Source organism: Ursus americanus, chromosome 18 (genome assembly GCF_024610735.1).
Source record: "Ursus americanus isolate L20-20 chromosome 18, mUrsAme1.1.p, whole genome shotgun sequence".
Classification (NCBI taxonomy): Eukaryota; Metazoa; Chordata; class Mammalia; order Carnivora; family Ursidae; genus Ursus; species Ursus americanus.
Genome location: NC_142144.1, coordinates 12,921,457 through 12,941,436, shown reverse-complemented (window position 1 = coordinate 12,941,436; position 19,980 = coordinate 12,921,457). Strand labels below are relative to the sequence as shown.

General features: G+C 55.0%; 1 protein-coding gene across 10 annotated transcripts in view; it reads left to right on the top strand.

Annotated features, from left to right (window-relative positions):
• The window catches only part of DAB2IP (DAB2 interacting protein), a 191,437-nt gene that overhangs the window by 119,254 nt on the left and 52,203 nt on the right, over positions 1–19,980 (top strand). The gene's annotated exons all lie outside the window — the stretch shown is intronic.

Sequence of the window (19,980 nt, the reverse complement as noted above, 5' to 3'; positions counted from 1 at the left end):
TGTAGCCTTCCCTGGCAGAGGCAGATTTGAACCCAGGCCTCTGTAACCGATGGTGTGCCTCGCCTGGGAGCTGCGCTTGGCACCTGCTGCCCCGAAGGCGTCTCCACAGCCAGCGCCAGGACTGTACTCCTGTAGGGCAGGGGGCCACAGAGTGGCTGCCTAAGAATTTCCTGCCCTGGGGAGATTCTAGATTCCAGAGAGAGGGAGCCTCTCAGTCCCAAAGCCAAGATTCTGCCTTTGGGGGGCTTTGCTTCCTCCTCATGGCAACATGACTTGGGTAATTTTCTGTTGATCAAAATGCCAAGTCAACTAATGACTCCTTTTTGAAAAAATTCTCTAACGTACTTCTCTCCCCATGAAGTGGGTTGATTTATTCCCTGCTATTAATCCTGGCTGGCCTGTCATCAGATGGGGCCTATGGGTTGCCTGTAGAAGTAGGATGGAGGTGTGATCGGTTCAAGGTGCTTGGGGACCTACAGACTCCCTAGGATTTTAGGAAGTGACAGCTGCAGATGGAAAGTAACCAAGCGCTTACGTTGAGCACTGGGATGGGGCCCTCAGAGGCCATCCCACCTTTTCTTGGTCCCTGGTGACAGCAGAGCATCATGGTACTAAGGAGCCTGGTCTAGATTCCAGAGCCCTACCTGAGAGGGTCAGAATCACAGGTCTAGAGTTGGCCCCAGACTCTGTATTCTTGACAGGCCCTGGCGTGATTCTGAGATCCACTGAAGTATTGAGATCTCTAGCTGCTGGTAGCTGTGGATTCCCCCCTCTCTGGAAGGGTCCCCTGCCTCTGAGGGATGTCGGTCGTGGTGGTGCTAGGTTATCAGACTGCAGAGTGACCTTGGGGCCGCATGTACCACTGCCTGCTCCAGCTTGGGGAGCCCGGCCTCACAGCCCCCAGGGACACTGGTAAGACAAAGCAACGTGGGCAGCTGAGCCCCAGAGGAGACAGGAACTCAGCCTATGGTGCTTTGCTACTGCTATTGGCTGAAAGCCCACTTTCAGCCCAAGCTCAGATTGGATTGACTATTCCCTACCCCTCTCCAGATATAAACCACAGCCCCCCTGGCAGAGGCTCAGTGTTTATTTGGTCTGGTTGAGGAGCCCCAGCTGAGGGCCCTTTGTCCTGCTCAGATTCCACTTGCAAAAGAATTCTGCTTAGTTCTCCAGATGAACAGCAGGGCGTCTCCTATGGGTTCGGGGCAGATCTGTGGCTGGCCCTGAGGGTACAGAGGCGATCTAGTCCTGTCCCAGCACCCCAGTGTGCTGCCAGAGGGAGTTGTCATTGACAACCCCCCCCCCCCCCCCCGCCCCGAGTTGGTGCCCTGAGGTCTGCCTTCTGGCCTTGTTCCGTCTTCTCAGGAAGCCTGTCGCTCTCGCAGAAAACCAAGCAGGCCAGACCTACTCATGGTGGTATTTCACGGTCCCTGCAATAGCTCTGTCTCTGGGTACGAAGTCTCGAGGCTGCTCATAGTCTGTCCCTGTTCTTCCGTGGTGGCAGACTCGGGCTAAACCGAGCCCAGGCGGATGTGAAGCAGAAGTAGCGGGATCGAGCCCTGTCCCACACACTTCGTCTTCCACCTGGGCCATGGATGGATTCCAGAGTCTTACATCCCTCAAAATTCTGCCGCAGCTCTGTTCTCCTGCTTGTTTTCATGGTGCTCTGCTGTTTGCACGTAGACAAGGGACTGTCCCCTGAGTTTGGTTCTTTGACCAGCCTGGGGGACCCAGACTGCTCAGCAGCAAGCCTGGTGATTGGGCACCACAGGTTTCCGATTGGTCAGCCCTGCTTCTCTCCCTCCTAAGTCAAGGTGGCCACATAGCTGCTGTCGGGTTCCTTCTGTAAATCTCTGTAGCCTGTAATTGTTAGTGTTCGTGGGACTCTGTCTCCTTTGCCTCCAGCTACTGGTAGGAAGAGAGTTTCGGTGAAGGCAAGCCTCATACAGCACCTTGCCCATACAGCACATTTTAGCAAACTCAGAAATCAGAAAGACAGCCTCCCAGTGTCTGGTAAGCCTGGCAGCCCCCAGCTTTGTCCTTCTTCCCTGGAGAAGCACCTTGCGCCACCGATTCACTCCCGGGTGATGCCACAGTGTTGTCAGGGCCCAGTGTGTTCTCATGCCAGTACCATGTCAGGGACCTCCGTGTTGGCTTGGGGCCAGGGTGTTCCATTGAGTGGTGGGGTTCAGGATCAAAAGGTTCTGGACCTCAAGCGGCCACATGCGAAGGGTTGGCTTGCTAAGCTCGCCTGGATTTTAGGGCAGGTACAGACAGGATGGCGATGCCCTATGCTCTTTTTGTCCCGTCACATTTGAAACCACTCATTACACCAGTGGAAACACATTTCTTAAACGAGAGAAAACACCGCATCCTTTCTGGCGCAGTCATACAAAAAACCAGTTAACAGGCTTCCCGTAGCCACCCCTAGCACGCTGGGGTCCCGATGAGGGGTCTGCAGACCTGCCTTTGGGTAGATTCACCTAAGTTTCGCACACACATTTATCCACTGTCAGCCATTTACCTCACTATGTTTCAGTATGGACCACATTCTACTCAGCAGTACGTGGGCATTCGCAATGGAACATCACATTGCCTTTCCAGGCATGGTCACCCCTCCCTCCCCGGAGCTTTTCTGGCTGCTGTGTCACATGCTGCTGGATGTATACTGGCCCCAGAGGGAGGCCTGGAGGGGACTTCAGTCAGGGTCCTGCCTTCCTCGTACCGGGCCCCCCTCAGCTCCCCCTCCTCCACCACCTTTCCTGGTCCTGCCACCCCCCAGTTCCGTGGGCTGCCTGCTGCTGCCGTCCAGGCCCTCAGGGGAGGGCCAGGCACCACCACTTGTCATGGGGGCGTCCTACACGATGAACTTGGGTTGTTGGAAGTGCTGGCTCAGGACCCTCAAGCCCCCAGCCAGGGTCCCTGTTTGGGTCGTGTTGTGACAAGGGACTTGTTTCCACCGTGTGATGTCTGCCCATTCTGTCTGTCTTGATGGCCTTTCGTGCTGGTAGCCCCCCTACAGGGGGCCCCTGACATTTTGTGTTGAGGTTTCGGAAGGCCAGGCACTCGATGGGGAGCCCCTGGCTGGCCAAGCCGGTGGCCCAGAAGAGACCTACGGGTTCTAAATCACTCTGCCTGCGAAGGCAGAATCTCCGGGCTGCCCTGGCAACAGCTCCGCGCCAGCCTGTCGTGTGGCCGCTGACAGCCCAGGCTCCTGACTGGCTGCACTCGCCCGCGCCCTCCCCTGCTCTTCACGCTCGTGCGCTCCTTAGCAGCAGTGCTCTCTCCCGCATCCTTTAGGCGGACGGTGCAAGGGAAGCACGGGGCTGGGGTCCTTGGACTCTCCCCAGCATGGGTGGGGTCACCCTTGAGAGATTTCATCAACAACATCAGCCTTGGTTGGGTGCCATTCGAGACCCGGCTGCGGGGAAACAAAGCCCAACTTCCAGGTCTTAACAAGTCTCTTGGGAGTCCCCAGACTGTCATCCTCGCTGCACCCCCGCTCCCCTGAGCCTCTCTGCCCCGGTCGTCCCTGTTTATTCATGTTACTCAGACAGACTTACTCCGCAGGTGGATGCCTGAGTTCAAATCCCAGCTCCCCTCTCATCAACTCTGACTTCAGGGAACTTGCTTACCTCTGTAAAATAAGGGCAATTCCTATCTCCCAGGGATGTCAAGAGGACTAAATGACATTTGTGGCTAAATGCTTAGCAGAGCACCTTGAGACGCCTGAGCCCTGCTGTGCAGCGGGGTTCCCTGTCTCAGACTGCCCCCCGCTCTGGAATGCCTCCTCCTCTTCCCCTGCTCTTCCTGCTTGGATCCTGCCCATCTGTCAGTCCTGGCTGCTGCTGCTTGGAGCCTGCCCTCAGCCCGTTGCTCCAGTCTCGGGCAGATTTCATTTTGCTCCGCACTTTCCACGCCTGCTTTCTGTGCTTTGTTGTTATTGGGTCTGCTCAGGAGTGGGGTCTCCTGAGGGTACTGGCTAGGGTCTCTTGAACTGTCCTTGTTCTGCCCTTCTGGGTAGAACAGGTAGAGTCCAGCTCCTTCACAATCCCCCAGAACATTCGGGTGAACTTGGAGATCCTCCCCCCTCCCCATAGAGCACATGACCAAACTCATTTGTGAGGCTTTAGAATGAGAAGTCAGAGATCCTGTCACAGATAGGGAAGCGAGGCTAAGAGTGGGGAAGGAGCATCCCCAGGCACACAAGGAGCTGGGGGGCCTGCCTGCTTCTCCCCACACTGCTCTCCTTGGGGCCCGGTAGGTGCCTGGAAGGACTCAGGGAGGACTTCACAGAATTGACAGCAGTTGAGGTGTGAAAGAGGAGCCGCTCAGCAGGTAACAAAGAGGGGGAGAAGGATGGTTAGGCAGAGGGACCCCATGAGCAAGTGCCCAGTGCTCAGAGGTTAGAATCTTCATGTCCTCTTGGAGTGTGAGGCTGCTGTGGGAGGTGAGAAAGGGCTGGGAGCTTAGGGAGTAGGAGGTAAGGAGATGTGGTTACAGAGAGGTGAGCTGGATGCCCCCCCCGCCGTCCCGTGTGTTGGGTTGAATTAGCTGGAGGGTGGGCACAAGGATGAGCACTTGCTGTGTGCCAGGTGCTTCATCTCTCAGATGCTCACTGCGACCTGGGAGGTGGGGAAACCAGGTGCCTGGAGGTTTGGTGACTTGACCTAGGCTTCACGGGCCAGTAAGGGGCACAGCCAGAATGGGAACCTGGGCCTCACGACCCTCTAGGCTCTGCCGACCACAGCCTGCTGGGGATGGGGCGGCATCACCTCTCTAGGGGCAGGGCCCTGGAGTCCATTCTTTTAGCTACTCCCCAGCCAGGTGTGGGAGCCACTAGGAGAGTGTACCTGAAAGGTGTGGCATAAGGTCTGGTCCACAGAGATGCCGTGTCACTGTGAGTCGCCTGGCACACGTGTCTGGGTACACATGGCACAGTGGGCACCTTCAGAGAATGGGGTCATGGGAAATGCCTGTTGGGAAATGAGTTGAGTGAGGCGGTCTACAAGCTGGGCAGTCCCAACTCTGGCGTCTGCTGCCGGGCAGCCAAGAGGTAGGGCTCTTAGAAGACCTGGGTCCCTCACCCCCTCTTTGGGGAGCCCACGACCCCCCTGTAGTTCTCAAAGCATTCTGATCTTACTCCTGGCTGTTCTCAGGGTATGACAGTTGTCTATGGGCCCTACTGAGAGGCAGGCCTCCATTCTGGGCTTCTGGCACCGTACATGCCGCCTGGCCTAGCACAGGGGCCCGATAAATGCTTACACCGTGAACGATACATTGAGCACCTACTGCGTGCCAGGTGCTGCAGCAGGCACTGGAATAATGGACTTTGGCGTGGCACTTCGTGATTCACAAAGCTCCTCTGGGTCCTTTGCGGTTGGTTGTCTCGGATCAGTTATTCATGTCCCCGTTTTCCAAATGTGGAAACTGAAGCACAGAGAAGAGGCAAGTAGCCTGAGGTCACATCATTGGCCAGTGAGGGGCAGAGCTAGGCTGAACCCATCCTCCGAGCGGATGCCCACCGCCTGGACTGTGAGTGCATCCTGGGGGCTGTCAGCTGTTTCTCTGCCACCGGCTTCACTGAGCACTTGGCGCTGTGGACCAGAGATGGTGCTCCCAGGCCAGCAGGGAAGCCAGGCCCACAGAGACTCCGTATTCCAGGAGCAGGGCCCCTGGGGGCACAGCCAGCACCTGGCTCCTTCTTATTGCTCCACCCCAGCAGGAGCAGGGGCCCCCTCTGTCACTGCTGAGGAACTGGCTGTCTGGGACAGTGACTGTGTTTGGGGTAAGTCAGAGGCAGGAGAACAAAGAGAACCCTTCCTGCCAATGTGACTCTGACCTTGGAAACCCAGAAGAAGGGAAGAGTTGGCTGCAGGCTTCAAAGGGGGGCAGGCCTCCTGCAGGCGGGCATTGAGGAAGCCTTGGCTTTGTCAGTTCTTGCTGCCGAATTTCTCCTTTTCAGGTTAACAAAAGTCCTGGGGATCAGTGTCTGCGGGCTGGCCTGGCATCCTGCCACTTTTACAGAAGGCGGGGACATGCCAGCATCATTGCTCTGTTTTGCCTGGGCTCTGGAAGACACAACTTACTGACGTGGGAATGTGGACACAGCCCCTAAGGCTTACCCCAGTGCCCCATTGCATGTGTGCCTAGCTGTGAGAGGGGGGACCCCAGGAGTGCTTGGGTCTTGCAGGGAAGTGGATAGCAATCAGGAGATCCTGGGCACAATGAGGCACTGCGTCTTTGTTTGTTATTCCACAAACGATAGGCAAGTCCCTACTGTGTGCCAGGTGCTGAGTGTGTCCCTGAGAGATGTGGGTCCCGCCCTTGTCCTGCCAGCTGTGACAGGAACCCCTGGCTAAGGCAGTCCACAGATGCGGGGGGCACTGGGGAACCTGGAGAATGTGTACCCTGCTAAGGAGGGGGGCAGCCTCTGTACTATGTCACCGGGTCCTTGGATGTATAAGAGAAGCCAGAAATCTAGAACGTTTTGGGTGACATTTTAAAATTTCACATCTTTAAATGTTGGCAATTGATTCAAAACTTAAAAATGTCAAATGCTATGTGGGCTTAACAAAACATGAATGTTGACCAAATACAGCCCATACTCTTTAGTTTAGAAACCTTTATCCAAGTGTTGGATAGAACCCAGGTGGCAGAGGGGGGAGGAGGCAAGGCCTTCTGGAGGAGGGGCCACATGGGCAGATGTATGGCTGGGTAAATCTGCACCAGTGTTTTCAGGACAGTCTGGGGACCAGAGCAAAGGGGACTAGAGTGGCAGGATGGGTGGGGTCACACCGATTGTGGAAGCCGTGCGTGCCTTGAGAAGGACTAACCCTACTTGGTGTGAAATGCTGCCCCGGAGGAGCAGAGAAGTGGCAGGCTGACCCAGGCTACCCTGAGCCTGCTAGGGCTGTGTCCCCTGTCCCTCTAGCCGGGTGTTTCTGCCCAGCTTTGTCACAGTCAATGAGAATCTTTGGTCAGGAAAGAGCTCAGGGAGGAAAGGTCAAAGGTAAATTTAAGAGAAACCCCCGGGACACATGGTATCCAGATCTTTAGCAAAGGCATAACTACACAGCCCGGGGTGGGGCGGGGGGGGGGGAACTGTCCATCTGTCTGCGTGTCCGTGTGTGCATAGGACCTCCCCCACCCCTTGCATTTGCTCTCCTGCTGGCCCTGTAGCTCCTTCAGGCACAGGAAGTTCTAAACCCTCAGAAGGGGGCTCACTTCTCCCCACCCCTGCAGGGATCCTGCATTCTTCAAAGGGTTTGAACTGCTCTGGCCAAAGCCTGTCTGGGTGTCTTCCTGTTCAGGCCTGTAGGCATAACTTTCCTTTGTTTCTCCACCCTGTCTGACTCCTTCGTTAATCCATATTTTAATGTTTTTCTAAATGATCACCTGCTGCAAGGGTCCTTCAGATTGTCCTGGCAATTTGTCTAGCAAACTTCCCTTGAGCACCTGCTGTGTGCAGGGCCTTGGGCCAGAGAAACATAGGTGATTGAAGCCCAGGGACTTGATGTGGCCAGGAACGGACATCTGTCTGTGGCCAGACCCATGGACAGTGGCAGGGTCCAGTCCCAGGGTCTGTGTGAAGGACAGTGAGGCAGCAGAGCGGGAAGGGGCAGTCAGGGAAGAGGTGAGGTGACTCTGTGATCCCCAAATGCCTGTGTCTGAGGCCAGGGACTCCTGGCTGCTTTCCCAGCCTTGCTGCCTCCCGTTGGCGCTCTGTGTTGGGCCTGCCGGGCGGCTGGCAGCAGCTGGCCTAGGTGAGGCGCAGGCAGAAGAAACAACATGTAAGGAGGCATCTGGCCTTCTGGGCGGGACGGGTGCCAGTGTTGCTAGATTCCCTACCAGATGCCCCCTTGTTGACTTCCTTTTACTTTACTTTTAAGTCTTTTTAGTGTGAGGGTAATTGAAAATACAAGCACAGAGTACCAGATTCCAGCCATACAGGGGAGTGTAAAGCAAAAAGTGACATTTTCCTTCTACACCACTGTCACATGGAAGCTCCCCACCCCGCAAAAACCACTATTGGCTGTTGGCCGGGGCTTTTTCTGCAGACTTTCTGTGGCAAATAAAAAAATACTGTCTATGTGCTTGAGAACATGTCCGCTAGCATAATCCTTCCTCCTTGGCCTGTAGAGAGGGGAGGAGGGGAAAGCTGGCTGTTCTGGCCCAGAACACAGGCACTGCCCACCCCCCACCCCCACGTTCACGCCCTCCAGCCGCACAGCTCTGGGGGTGGGGAGGCTCTCCCGGTGGTGCCGTGGTCCGGACTCCAAACTCAGGCTGTGAGAGAGGGAAGGAGACAGGCTGCATGCAGACAGGATGCCCTAGGGGACCCTTGGAATTGAGTCATTTCTGGTTTTGCTCACCTGTGCCCAGCCCTGGGGACAGGTACAGGAGTCAGCTGCAGTCCCTGCCTGCCCTGGAGGAGCTCCCAGCCCGGGGTGGGAGAGAGATGTGCAGCCTTAGTGAGACTCTACTGGGGGCTGTCACTTGGCAGCTCCCTCTGAGCCCAGCTAGGCCACGAGGCAGAGACCCTGGAGCCTGGCCCTAAGGGAGTGTTTGGGGCTGGGGGGCAGCTGAGCCCAGGGAGGAGTGTTTGCCTGGGCTCAGGGAAGCTTCTGGAGGAAGCAGAATAACCTAGGATTCAAGAGCTTTTCTCAACTCTGGCCATCATCTGATGGGTCTCGAAGTACCTCCCTCTCAACAAGTGAGAAACTGGTTAGGAAGGAACTGGAAAATCTGAGAGATGCAAACCCTGGTGCTCTTGTTTTGTGTGGAGTCTCCTGTTTCCCTCCCCGTGTGGGGCGGGGCCCCTGTGTGGATTGAGGCCCAGAGCTGGTTGAGGACTGGGACCTGGGTGGGGGGAAGGGCAGGTCACATGGAGAAGATCCGTCTGCTTAGGCTGGAGAGCCCAGTCTGGGCCAAGTGTTGGTCCTGCCTGTCACTGCTCTGGGGATGTTGAGCAGGGCACTGGGTACTTGGTCATCTGTTAAGATGGGGTGCAGAGGTCTGCCTGATGGCCTTTTGGCTTTGGTGCTGGTGTCGGGGTGATGGGGGTGTTGATGGTGATGAGGATAGGGACAGGAAGAGTGAAGTGAGGGCTCATTTTGTGCCAGGACCCTGCAGCCCACCCCTAGCCTGGTCTCCACCTCCGGCTTTGCTCCCCTTTAGTGCTGCCCCCCACCCCCCATGTGGCCCCCCCTTCCGACTGGACTCCAGGCTCCCTTGCGTGCCTTGTCGATTTTTACTTCCCTGACCTATCCCTATCCCCTGCACCTCAGGTGCCCCAGCCCAGAATCTCTGCCTCTGTTGTTCCCTTGTCCTTGATCACTCTGCCCAGATGTCTGTGAGCTGCTCCCTCACTTCATCCAGCCATGCGTCAAGCAGCCTCCTCGCCCTCTAGCCTGTGTTTCTTCCTAGCACTTGAGTTCACCTGATGGTATCGTGCAGCTGCTTGTGTACTTCTCCCACACTAGACTGTAAGCCCCAGGGGAGCAGCCAGTTGATGTTTTGTTCCCTGATGTGTCTCCAGGCCCTACTATAGGGTCTGCCACATTCACATTTGTGAATGAACAAATCAGTGCATTTCATTTACTCTTACCCCGTGAGGTAGGCACATTGCCGTGTGCTTTTACCGGTGAGGAAGGTAAGCTCAGAGGGCGACTGCCTAGCTCATGGTCCACAGTTGTAACATGACAGAACCAAGATTTGAGCCAGATGTCTGTAGCCCAGAGTCTTGTCTTAGCCAGTAGAAGCTCCCACCTCCCCAGAATCTAGGCAGGCCTGCCCTCCAGGCGAGGATGAGAATGGGAGGGGCTGAGAACTGTGGGTGTTGAACCCTGAGAAGAGATGAGGGGTGGGGCACAGGAGGGAGTGAGGAAAACTGGTGGGAGGAGGCCTGAGAGGGCCAGGGGGCAGGTCGGGAACTTCACTGAGGCTCAGGACGGGGAACCTCTGCGCCGTAGTCCCTAGAGAGAGCAGCCCTGGGGCACCACGGCTCCCAGAGGCTCCTTGCGCTGGCTCCGGTTCCTGGCACAATTTGTTTCCCAGAGGAGCTCAGGCCTGGCCCAGCTTCCCAGGGCAGAGAAACAGGGCGAGAGAGAGAGAGAGAGAGAGAGAGAGAGAGAGAGAGACTCCAGCCTTGCTGTTTGCGATGTTGTCACGTCTTCTCAATCAGCCTATTTCTGGGAGCAATGACTTCATCTCCTGTGATTCTCGACACAACCATTGTCAGGCATCCATGGAAAGATTGGACCTGGCACCATCCATATTCCCCTGATGAACCAGGTTAGGAGAGCCAGTTGGCAGGCCCTAACCTGACCTAGGTCGGGGGCTTACAATCCGGTCTGCCTCCAAGAGACTTCCCTTCCAGTGGTCACCCTCAGATCTGGCCACATTGACCCTAGGGAGCCCTGTGCAGCAAATTCCAGCCAGCCAGCCAGCCAGCACACACCCTGTGTGGTGGGCAGGGGCAATTACACCCTGTCTCCGCCCTCAAGGGCTCCTACTGGTTGAAGTAGGCGGACCCTGCCTGCATTAGAGGGGCTGTGTGGGACCGGGAAGGGACCGGGGACCCCACTAGGGCTCAGGGAAGGCGCCACAGAGTTGTTTGGGCCACAGGGGAAAGGTGAAGGCTGGTGGAAGATCTCCCTGTGGAGCATAAGGGAAGGGCTGGCTGAGGGGGCTGGCGTCTGGGTGTCGTGGACCTCCGTAGCTGTGTGTTGGGCTGCGCAGTGGCAGGGGATAGAGTGGAAGATGGCGGGAAGGCAGGCAGGGTTTGGACTTGATCCTGTAGCTGGAAGGATTTTCAGAGGGGATGGGGCCTGGTCAGATCTGTGATTTTAGAAGCAGCTCCCGGCTATGTGTGAAGGTGGGTGTGGGAGGCTGTCTGGGAGGAGGAGGAGAAGCCGGCAGTTGTTTCCCCTTCATCCTCGAGGGTAGGGGATCTCCTCCCTGTCCCTCCCCCACATGCCTGGAACTCCAGTCTCCACCCCTGCAATGCTGGTGGACTGGGAACCGGAGATGGTGGGAAGTTGGGATTGAGGGTGATCCCCAAAAAACCTTTTGGCTGGTCTTGGGCAGATCTGGAAGGCCCCAGAACCTCTGTCCCAGAAAGCACATCTTTACCCAGGTTTATTTACGGTTTTGCCGGGAGGCAGGGGAGGACCTGAAGGACCCCTGGCAGGATGTGGTGCCAGAACACTCGTGCCCCCACCAGCTCCCTGTCTGGGGGTTTCCTGGGCTGCATCTCGGAGCAGAGCCATTAATAGTGTAGGCCCCTGCTGGAGGTAGACTGCCTGACATCCAGTCTCATCTGTCTCACTTCCCTGCTCTGTGGCGCTGAGCAGGTTGCTTGCCTTGTCTGAGCTCCTGTGTCCACTTCTGTTAATGGGGACAGTAATTGTACCTGTTTCCCAGGATATTTGGAGGATTATTTATTTTTAAAGGGGGAGGGCCGCCTGGGTGGCTCAGTTGGTTAAGCGTCTGCCTTCAGCTCAGGTCGTGATCTAAGGGAACTGGGATCAAGCCCCAAGTCGGGTCCCTGCTCAGGGGGGTCTGCTTCTTCCTCTCCCTCTGCCCCTTGCCCCCACCCCCGCTGGTGCTCTCTCTCTCAAGTAAATAAATAAAATCTTTAAAAAAAATAATAAAGGGGGAGGGGCCTAGCAGAGCATCCGCACATAGGAGGGGCCCAGTTTGCCTTAGCTGTGGCTGAGGTGGCGGTGGGGTAGGGGCAAGGGTGGGGGGCAGTTATCATCACCATCCTTATCAAGGCTCCTTTAGGTTTCCCAGGGCCAGAAGTGGGGAAGAGTGATGAGAGAGCCTGGTTGAAGGAGCAAAGAAGTCTGGGTTCCAGTTTCTGCCGCTACTAACCTCAGGCAAGTCTCCCTCGGCCTCAATTTCTGGGGCCAAGGAAGGAGTGAGGAAAGGATTGATGGTGGTTGGAGCCAGCAGGGGGGCAGGAGAGGGGCTGACAGACCTGTTAAGACGTCTCTTCATTTCCCCCATACGGAAAGTCGGATAACTTCCTGCCCCTGCACAGGCATCAGCTGGAAATGCTTTGAAAGGGGCCTTTTCCAAGCTAAGGGTGGCCAGGTTCTGTGTTATTTTCCCACAGAGGATGGTCTGCTCTTGCCCTTGTCCCTGAGCCATCACCCATCTTCCTTTGCTTGCCTTCACTGTTCCAGCTGTTTGGCGTTGTCTTTTTTGGTAAGAAAACTGTTCAGCAAGCCAGCAAACATTTCCTGAGCATCTTTTGTTTGCTTAGGTCTATGTTGGGCCCAGGGGATACAGGGATGGTGAAGATACTGACCCAGCTTTAAGGGGAGGAAGATTGTTGAATTATCTTGTGTTTAAAGATCTGAATGCAAAAGTAGCAAGGCTGGGGCAAGAGGCCCTGGGCCCTAGGTTCTTCTGCTTTCTGCCTGCGGGACCTTTCGCAAATTACAAGACCTCTCTGAGCCTCAGTATCTTCAGCTCAAAACCCAGGTCAGTCCCTGATGATCCCTCTGAGTTCAAAGGGTCTGGGATCAATTTTGAATTATTAACTTACTCTGTCCTCTCCAGGTAGAAACCGGGGCTAAGTACCCTTTGAGCGCAAAGCCAGACCAGACTCCAGAGGTAGTCTGCCGAACCAAGTTGAATCCAGTTCTTCAACTTACTATCTATATGTCTTTGGACAAAATCCTTCCTTGAATTTCTTTGACACTTGGCTTTTTCAGAATATAAGTGGGTATTGTGGTATACCTGCTACCATATGTCCTGGCCCATAGGAACTCATGGTCATATTAAAGCTGCTGAATACCTCTCCTCCTCAAATACGGCCGCTGCTCCATCCAAGAACACACCTCCAACAACCCCCCCCCCCCCCCCGTCCTCTTCCCTGCTGGAGCTCTCTGCAGGGAAGAGGATGGGGAGGCATTAAGGGGCAGCCCCCCCCCCCAACCTGCAGCTGAGGCCTAAAGCTGACTGAGGAGCCCTAGGATGGGCCCCCACAAACAATTCTCCCTCCAGGGAAAGCCCTGGGTCAGGTGGGCAGGTGTTCAAATGGTTTAAAACCTCTTTGATTTGAATATAATACTGGTTTGGAATTCTGTCTTGCTTTATGAAGAAAATGTTTGCTAATGAAATTAATAGTGTAAACAAGATTTGGGGAGGGCGGGCAGCCAGAGGAGAGGGGTTATTTAAACACACTTCAAAGAACACCCTTTTCCAGCATCTGAGCTGCTCCATTTGCATACGTAATGATTGTGCTAATTATAGATGGCCTCATCTGTTAACAGCAAGTTTGCCTGGTTGTGTTACATTATTGTAATCACTCAGTCAACATTTCTGGCATGCTTTTCACTAAAGATAACAATAGTAATAACTCCTATCATATTTGATCCCTTGCTATGTGCCAGGCGTCTTACTGGCCATTTGACAGTCATCATCTCATCTCATCTTCACAACAGCTTTGTGTTCCGAAGATTCCTACTTCCTGTGTACACAGGATGAGACTGAGGTACAGAGAGGTTAGGTAACTTCCCTGGGATCACACAGCCAAGAGCTGGTAGCTGGGGACGTGACCCAAGGCCTTGCTAACTCACGCTCTCCACTCTGTGTGCAGCCCTGCCTCTCTGGGGCGACTTGACACCTGTGCTCACTGTTTTTCTTGAAGCTTTACCTTTCTTGTTTGGTCCTCGCAGAAACTCCGTTTTGGCTGCAGAGGAAACTGAGACCCTATCAGGGAATTGAGGGCAGTGCAGGAGGTGCGACCAGGGCCCCTCATTTCTAGGATGAAATCAGTCCCAGCTCACCCAGCCACCTTCCCACCGTGGACGGGGAGCCTTCCCTCCGTGTCCTTCCCTGGGGTCTTGAGTCCCGCCTTGAGAGGATGCTGTCTCTTGCCTCTCCCACTCAACCAGTGCTGGGCTTGGCCTCACAGCCCAAGAAAATTATAAGGCAGTAAACGGGTGGGAGGACACCAAGTACATCATGAATTGCCGTACATTTGTTGTCATTAAATCATAGGTTGCACCCGGGTGACTTGTGGCCACACGTAGCCCACAGGCAGGTTTCATTGGGTCTGAGAAGGTGTTTCTTGGTGTTTTTAAAAAAATAGGTTACCAACACTTACACACCCATAAAACATTCGCCTGAAAGATCTGGATTTCTGGCTTTTCCCGAACAAACAGATGGGGAGGCACTGGGGCTGTGTTCCTGTAGGGCAGAGAACTGGCCGCTGCAGGTATCCCATCCTTTACTCCCTGGAAGGCCTTCAAGTTTGCTTAGCCTGCCTTACCTCTTCTCAGCGGCCCTGTGTGTGTGGTGGGTGTGTTGGTGGGTCATGTTCCCGTTCTGTAGACTATGAGCTTGGGGCCCAACGGGACTGCTGGGCCCCGCCACAAAGCTGGTGTTGGTGAGGCCAGGACTTACACTTTATCTTCACTGCCCCCCAGATGTATCTGAGTCCCACCAGCCGCCGTGGAAAGAAAGAAACCTTTCACGGGCCTAATGACTCAAAAATAACCAACAGTGAGCCTGGAGAACTGTTCCTGTCACCCCTTCTCCCTTTCCACCCTCCCGAGGCCGGAGGGGACATGGGAAACCTATTCATTTAAACTCAATTATTTTCTCGAAGACAGAAGAACTGAATTGGGTCAACGGCTATATTTGCTGTGCTCAGCTATTTCCCCTGTAACAGCATCGCCCACCGGGCATGTTGCCGGGCTCCGTGCCGCCAGGCTCACCAATTATAACTCTGTATCGGTGGCCATTCCTTAGCATGCTTGGCTCAGGAACAGAGAGACACCCTGTGCTCATTCACCCAGCAGGCTATGGGAGCAGGGTGTGGAGTGTGTGGTCACCAGCTCCTGGACCCAGGCTGCAGGCATTTAATGTCCAACCCCCTTCTCCGTAGAGGTGCTTACAGTCAAGGAACCTAAGGTCCAGAGAAATCAGGTGCTTGTTGGAGAGGCAGGCCTCGGACTCAGATGCAGCTAGGACCTTTCTAGGTGTGTGACTTGGAGCAGAGAGCATGACTGCTGGGCACTCCATCTTCTCATCTGTAAACGAGGCACGAGTACTTGATATACCCGCGGGGGCCGGGCTGTGGTATTGGAAACGTGACGTGCAATGTGGACAGTTAACCCACTCATCCATACGCATACCCTCGCACTGTGTGTGAGGCACAGAGCCTGGTCGGGGACCCAGATCTCAGAAGGCGCATGGGCTGGGCTGCCCTCCTCTCTGAAACCGTTCCAGATTCCCTGCATCTGAACTGAAAATGTTTCTGCCGTCATCACAGGTCCCCTGTTGGGCCAGGCCCTGCATTGGATACTCTCTCAGCTTCTCCTGGGCCTGTAGCTAGGCGTGCTTTCGTTTGGCACTGATGTCTAAACGTGTCCCCCCCCCCACACTGACTGCCAGCTTCCCGAGGGCAGAGATCGCGTGTCTTTTTCACTTGCTTGTGCACCGATGTCATACCCTTTCTAGCTGGGTGACCTTGGACTGGCAGGCCTGTTTTGTTGTCTGTAAAATGGGACAATGGTGTCTCCTTGTGACACACTCCCGGGAAAGAGGCTGCCGGCAGCTTTGTGCATAGACACCTGCGACAGACTCTTGGAAAAACATTTGGAGGAAATTCAGTCAGACTCTTCTGTTGTACCCTCTTGAAGCCGGGAACATCTAAGATCGGGGCTCTGGGCAATCCTGGGGGGGCTGTGAGTGCCATCTTATTGCAGAGTTGCTCCTTATGCGGAGAAGTGTGGACAGGGTGTGGTCTGTGGGCCTCCCCTCTTCTCCTCCTGTCTGCTCTGCTGCGCGGGCTGTGTCTTTCCCAAGCTGGGGCTGCTCGTGCTCTGCCCTCACAGAGCAGTGCCTCCAGTTGTCCAGTGGTGGGGCTGGGATGAATTAGGACCTAGCCAGCCACTGCCGGTCTCCAGGAAGGCGCCCAGGTCCCAGTGCCTGGCATTGGGACTCTCAGCAGTGTTGGGTCCGGAGGTGGGGCAGGGTCCCTCCGGTCCACTCCCACGGTATTGCTGCCGGTCCCAGGGGTGGGGGGTGGGCAAGGGGACAGTTCAGGAAGGTTTGAATTCCTTGACCTTTTAAGGGACTTGGTGAGATCAGAGGGTATGTCTGTGAACTGGGGCATCGGGCCTGGTCTAGACAAGCGGTGGTGATGGCTGTGAGAGCAGGGCCCCACTCTTCGTGGGGTAGCGACGGCGCTTGGGAACTGGGCAGCAGGTGACCTAGTCAGAGACACAGAAGCTCGACTCTGGTGGGAGCACAGTGAATGGAACTTGAGCCTTTGGGGGCAGGACTTAGGGATGAGGGGGCCTGACCACCACCCAACCCCAGCATACTGTGATAGGGGTCTGGCGGCCACAGTCTCATAAACTGTAGCCATCCCTCCCTCCGCCTTTCCCCTTGGTAGCATTCAGTCCCTGGAACACCATGCTGAGTGTTGCCCGGCACTTGGCACTGTGACAACCAAGAGAGAAATGCTGACCAGGTCTCATTGTAAGTTCAAGAGTAAATTTGCTGTTTTTCTGAGGAGGCTTCACGTGGGTGGGAATTTACCCCCCCCCCCACATACCCCATACACACACAATGCTTTGATGGAAACATTGCATTTTTTGAGTGAACATGTGCCAACATCGCTGTAGGGGGAAGAGGTTCCAGGATTCTCTGCCAGCCGAAGTCATTACCACAAGGCGCTGGTCAGGGGCATGGCACATGAGGGTGATACAAACAGGCTGGTCGGTGGGGGAGGAGGTGGCCAAGTGGGGAGCCTGGCTGGCCTAATGGGAGGTCAGAGGGCCTGTGAGCTGGGCGGGGGGGGGGGGGGATGTCTGAGCAGGTGGAGAGGAGGGAGGGCGTTGGGAGGTTTTAGGCTGACAGTGTACGTTAACCCCCCCCACACACACATCACAAAATAAGGTGAGTAGGGAGCACAGAGACAGGGACAGAGAACAGAGGCTCTGGAATGGTGAGCACTGGCAGCTTAGACCAGAAAGACAGGCTAGGGCCAGATTGTTGAGGGGCCTGGAATCCGAGTTCCCACCACTAACAAGCTGTGTGACCTTGGGCAGCTTTTCCAACGTCTCTGTGCTTCAGCTTCATTTTAGTAAAATATAGCAGTGGATATACACAGCTCATGACTCTGGAGGATTCATCGAGATAATGAATGTAGAATGCCTAGCACTGGGCCTGGCACGTAGCAGGTGCCAGGACACATTTGTTGTTTGTTGGTGATGATAAAACCACATAAGCATGATGTGCTCACATAAATTAACAGCTGGAGTGCATTGAAACTGCTATCCAGAGTTGGCCCTCAGTCTGATATCAAGTTTGATTCTCACCCTCTGCAAAATACAGCAGTTGTCTCTTCAGAAGCTCTTGTCCATGAACAGCCAGTCCCTGGGGCTGACTCTCCCACAGGGCATCTGTCTCCAGTCCTGTGCCCACCTCTGTCCTCTAGCTGAGACAGCTCAGGACAGGTCAGAAAGGGCCTCCATCCTCTGCACAGCCTCTAGGAAGAAGAGAGCCATGGGCACAAGCAAGGTCTACCCCCCCACCCCAAGGGGGTGTTCCTTGACAGTCTTGGGGCTCGCTCTTGCACACCAGGAAATGGGAAGGTGCTTGAGGGAGGATGGTTCCAGAGTTCTCCAGAGAGCCTAATCCAGTTGGTGAGATATCTTCAAATCTGAAAGATGATGCCACATCTGGGCTCTGAGCTTTTGGGAGAAGACTGACCTGCAGGTGTACATGTTCATTGCACATTTGTTTGAGTCCCGGGACCTGAATAAAGAACCTAACATGAATAGATCCCAAGGAGGGCCTGACAGGGCAGTCAGCAGGACCCCCAGGGGAGGGGGGCAGGAGGCATGCTGGGAATTCAGGAAGAGGGAGGGGGTGATTTTGTATTTCCTGTGCCTGGGGACACCGGGAAAGGCTTCCCTGAGGTGGGGGCAGTTAAGCTGGGTCTGAGAAGTTGAATGAGAATTGGAAGTAAGGGGAGGTGGTGGGGGGAGATCAGTGGGAGCAAAGGTGTGGCAGGAGGAAGGGCAGGGCAGGCCTGGGGCAGAGTGGGAAAGGAGAGCCTGTGGCTGGTTGCTGGTGTGAAGGTGAGGAGTAGGAGTGTGCAGTGGGTAGGTGGGGCCCTGATGATCTGGGAGGCCTGGGTCAGCAGAGGCGCTGGAACCAGGCAGGAGTAACTGGATCCTGGCAGCCTCCGGAATTCCCCCAGCTATCTGTGGCCAAGTCACTGTGTGCTCTGTACTTTTATTGTTCAAGCTGACCCTGAAAGGAGCTTACAGGAGGTTATGCAGTCCTCTGAGCTAGGGCTGGAAGGGTACGGAGGAGGAAGCTTATTCAAGGTCAAGCAGCTGGTGAGTGTGGGAGCCTGACTTCGGATGTACATGTTCTGACCCCAAATACAAAAATATTTATTTTTATTTTATTTTTTTTAATTGAACTATAGTTGATGTACAGTATTGTATTTGTTTTAGGTGTACAACGTAAGGATTTGACAGTTATGTGTGTTATGAAAAAGCTTGTTTCTTTTTAGCTTTTGACCCCCTCCTGTAGCCACTGTCATAGGGGCTAGGGGACTATTTTGTTATAACAAAATGTTAGAACTGGGTGGACCCACCAGTGGGGTGGCTTCCTGCCTAGGGGAAATCTGGGAAGGCCTCCAGGAGAAGGGGAGTGTTAGAATTGGAGAGGGAGACTGAGAGGACGGGATGGGTAGTAGGTGCAGACCGTTGCCTGGGGTGAAGCATATCTACTTTCGGATGAAGCTGGTCAGCTTGTGCAAGCGACCAAGCTTCTCTGGACTCGGTTTCCTCATCTGTAAAGTGGTCACAGTAGTGGCCTTGCCTGTATGTTGCCAGACTAACCTCAAGTAGGAGGTCTGTGTGGGGCCTGCACACTGGTGGAGGGGCTTGGGAAATATTCTCTGTCCCTCCTTCCTGTAGTCTTGGCTGCCCTGGGAGCCAAAGGGGCTGCTTCTGCCCTAAGGCCTCTCTCTCTCCGCCTACAGCCTCACCTCTCCCGTTTTGAAAATTTCACTGACATTGGCTAGAGTCAGATGAAATCTTGGGCTGAGAGCCCCCTGGGCTGTGTGGGTGTGGGCAGATGCAGATGTAGGGGGTGTGCCTATAGGCCTTGTTGGCCTGTGGTCAGATCACCAGTGCCTAAATGGAGCTGAGCCCAACCAAGTGAGGACAAAGCAGGGGATGGAGTGAATTACAGACTTCCCAGTTTGGGGATTGCCCTGGGGCCACAGTCAGACCTCTTCACCAGCCTCAGTGCTCCAGCCAGAGCCCTGTGTGTCTGCGCACAGTAGGTCCCAGACAGTGTGGCATTTGGTAGGAGCTCAGTTGTTTGCTGAGGGACTGGAGCAGGGTGCAACCACCGTGAACTGAATTGGGGCTTGTGATGTCTCTGGATGTAGAAGCCATGGAATAGGCAGGACCTCCAGGCAAGGTCTCTGTTCTCCAAGCGGCCTCTCTGTGCATGTTTACGTGGTGGGATTGGATGCTGGTATCTCATTGTATCAGAAAACTGTGCAGCAGCCAACCCAGGGGAGGCTTCTGGGTGCTGGGCCTCAGCTTGACTAAAGCTCAGGGTGGTCGCTGTAAGAGAAGGAGGTATTCCCTGTGTGGTAGAGGCTCCATACGGAGCCATCTCAGGGAGAAAGGAAAAGGGCTGACTCCAGGCAAAAATGTTGGGTTGATTGGGTGTGCCCTTCCCAGAGGGATTTGTGGTTCAGTGAATGTGACCTGAAGATGAATCTCTATGCCAGAGGGTGGGGTGGCACCTGGGCCCCATGGGTCAGACTGCGTCTCTCTGCCCCCAGTCTTCACAAACCTGGGCAGCTGACCTTGCTTACCCAAGCGTCCCCTCCGCCCTGGCAGTTAAATCCTACCTCTGTCCTGCTGGCCCCATCCAGGATGTGGGTCCTTCCGTACCGGAGAGGAACCGGCT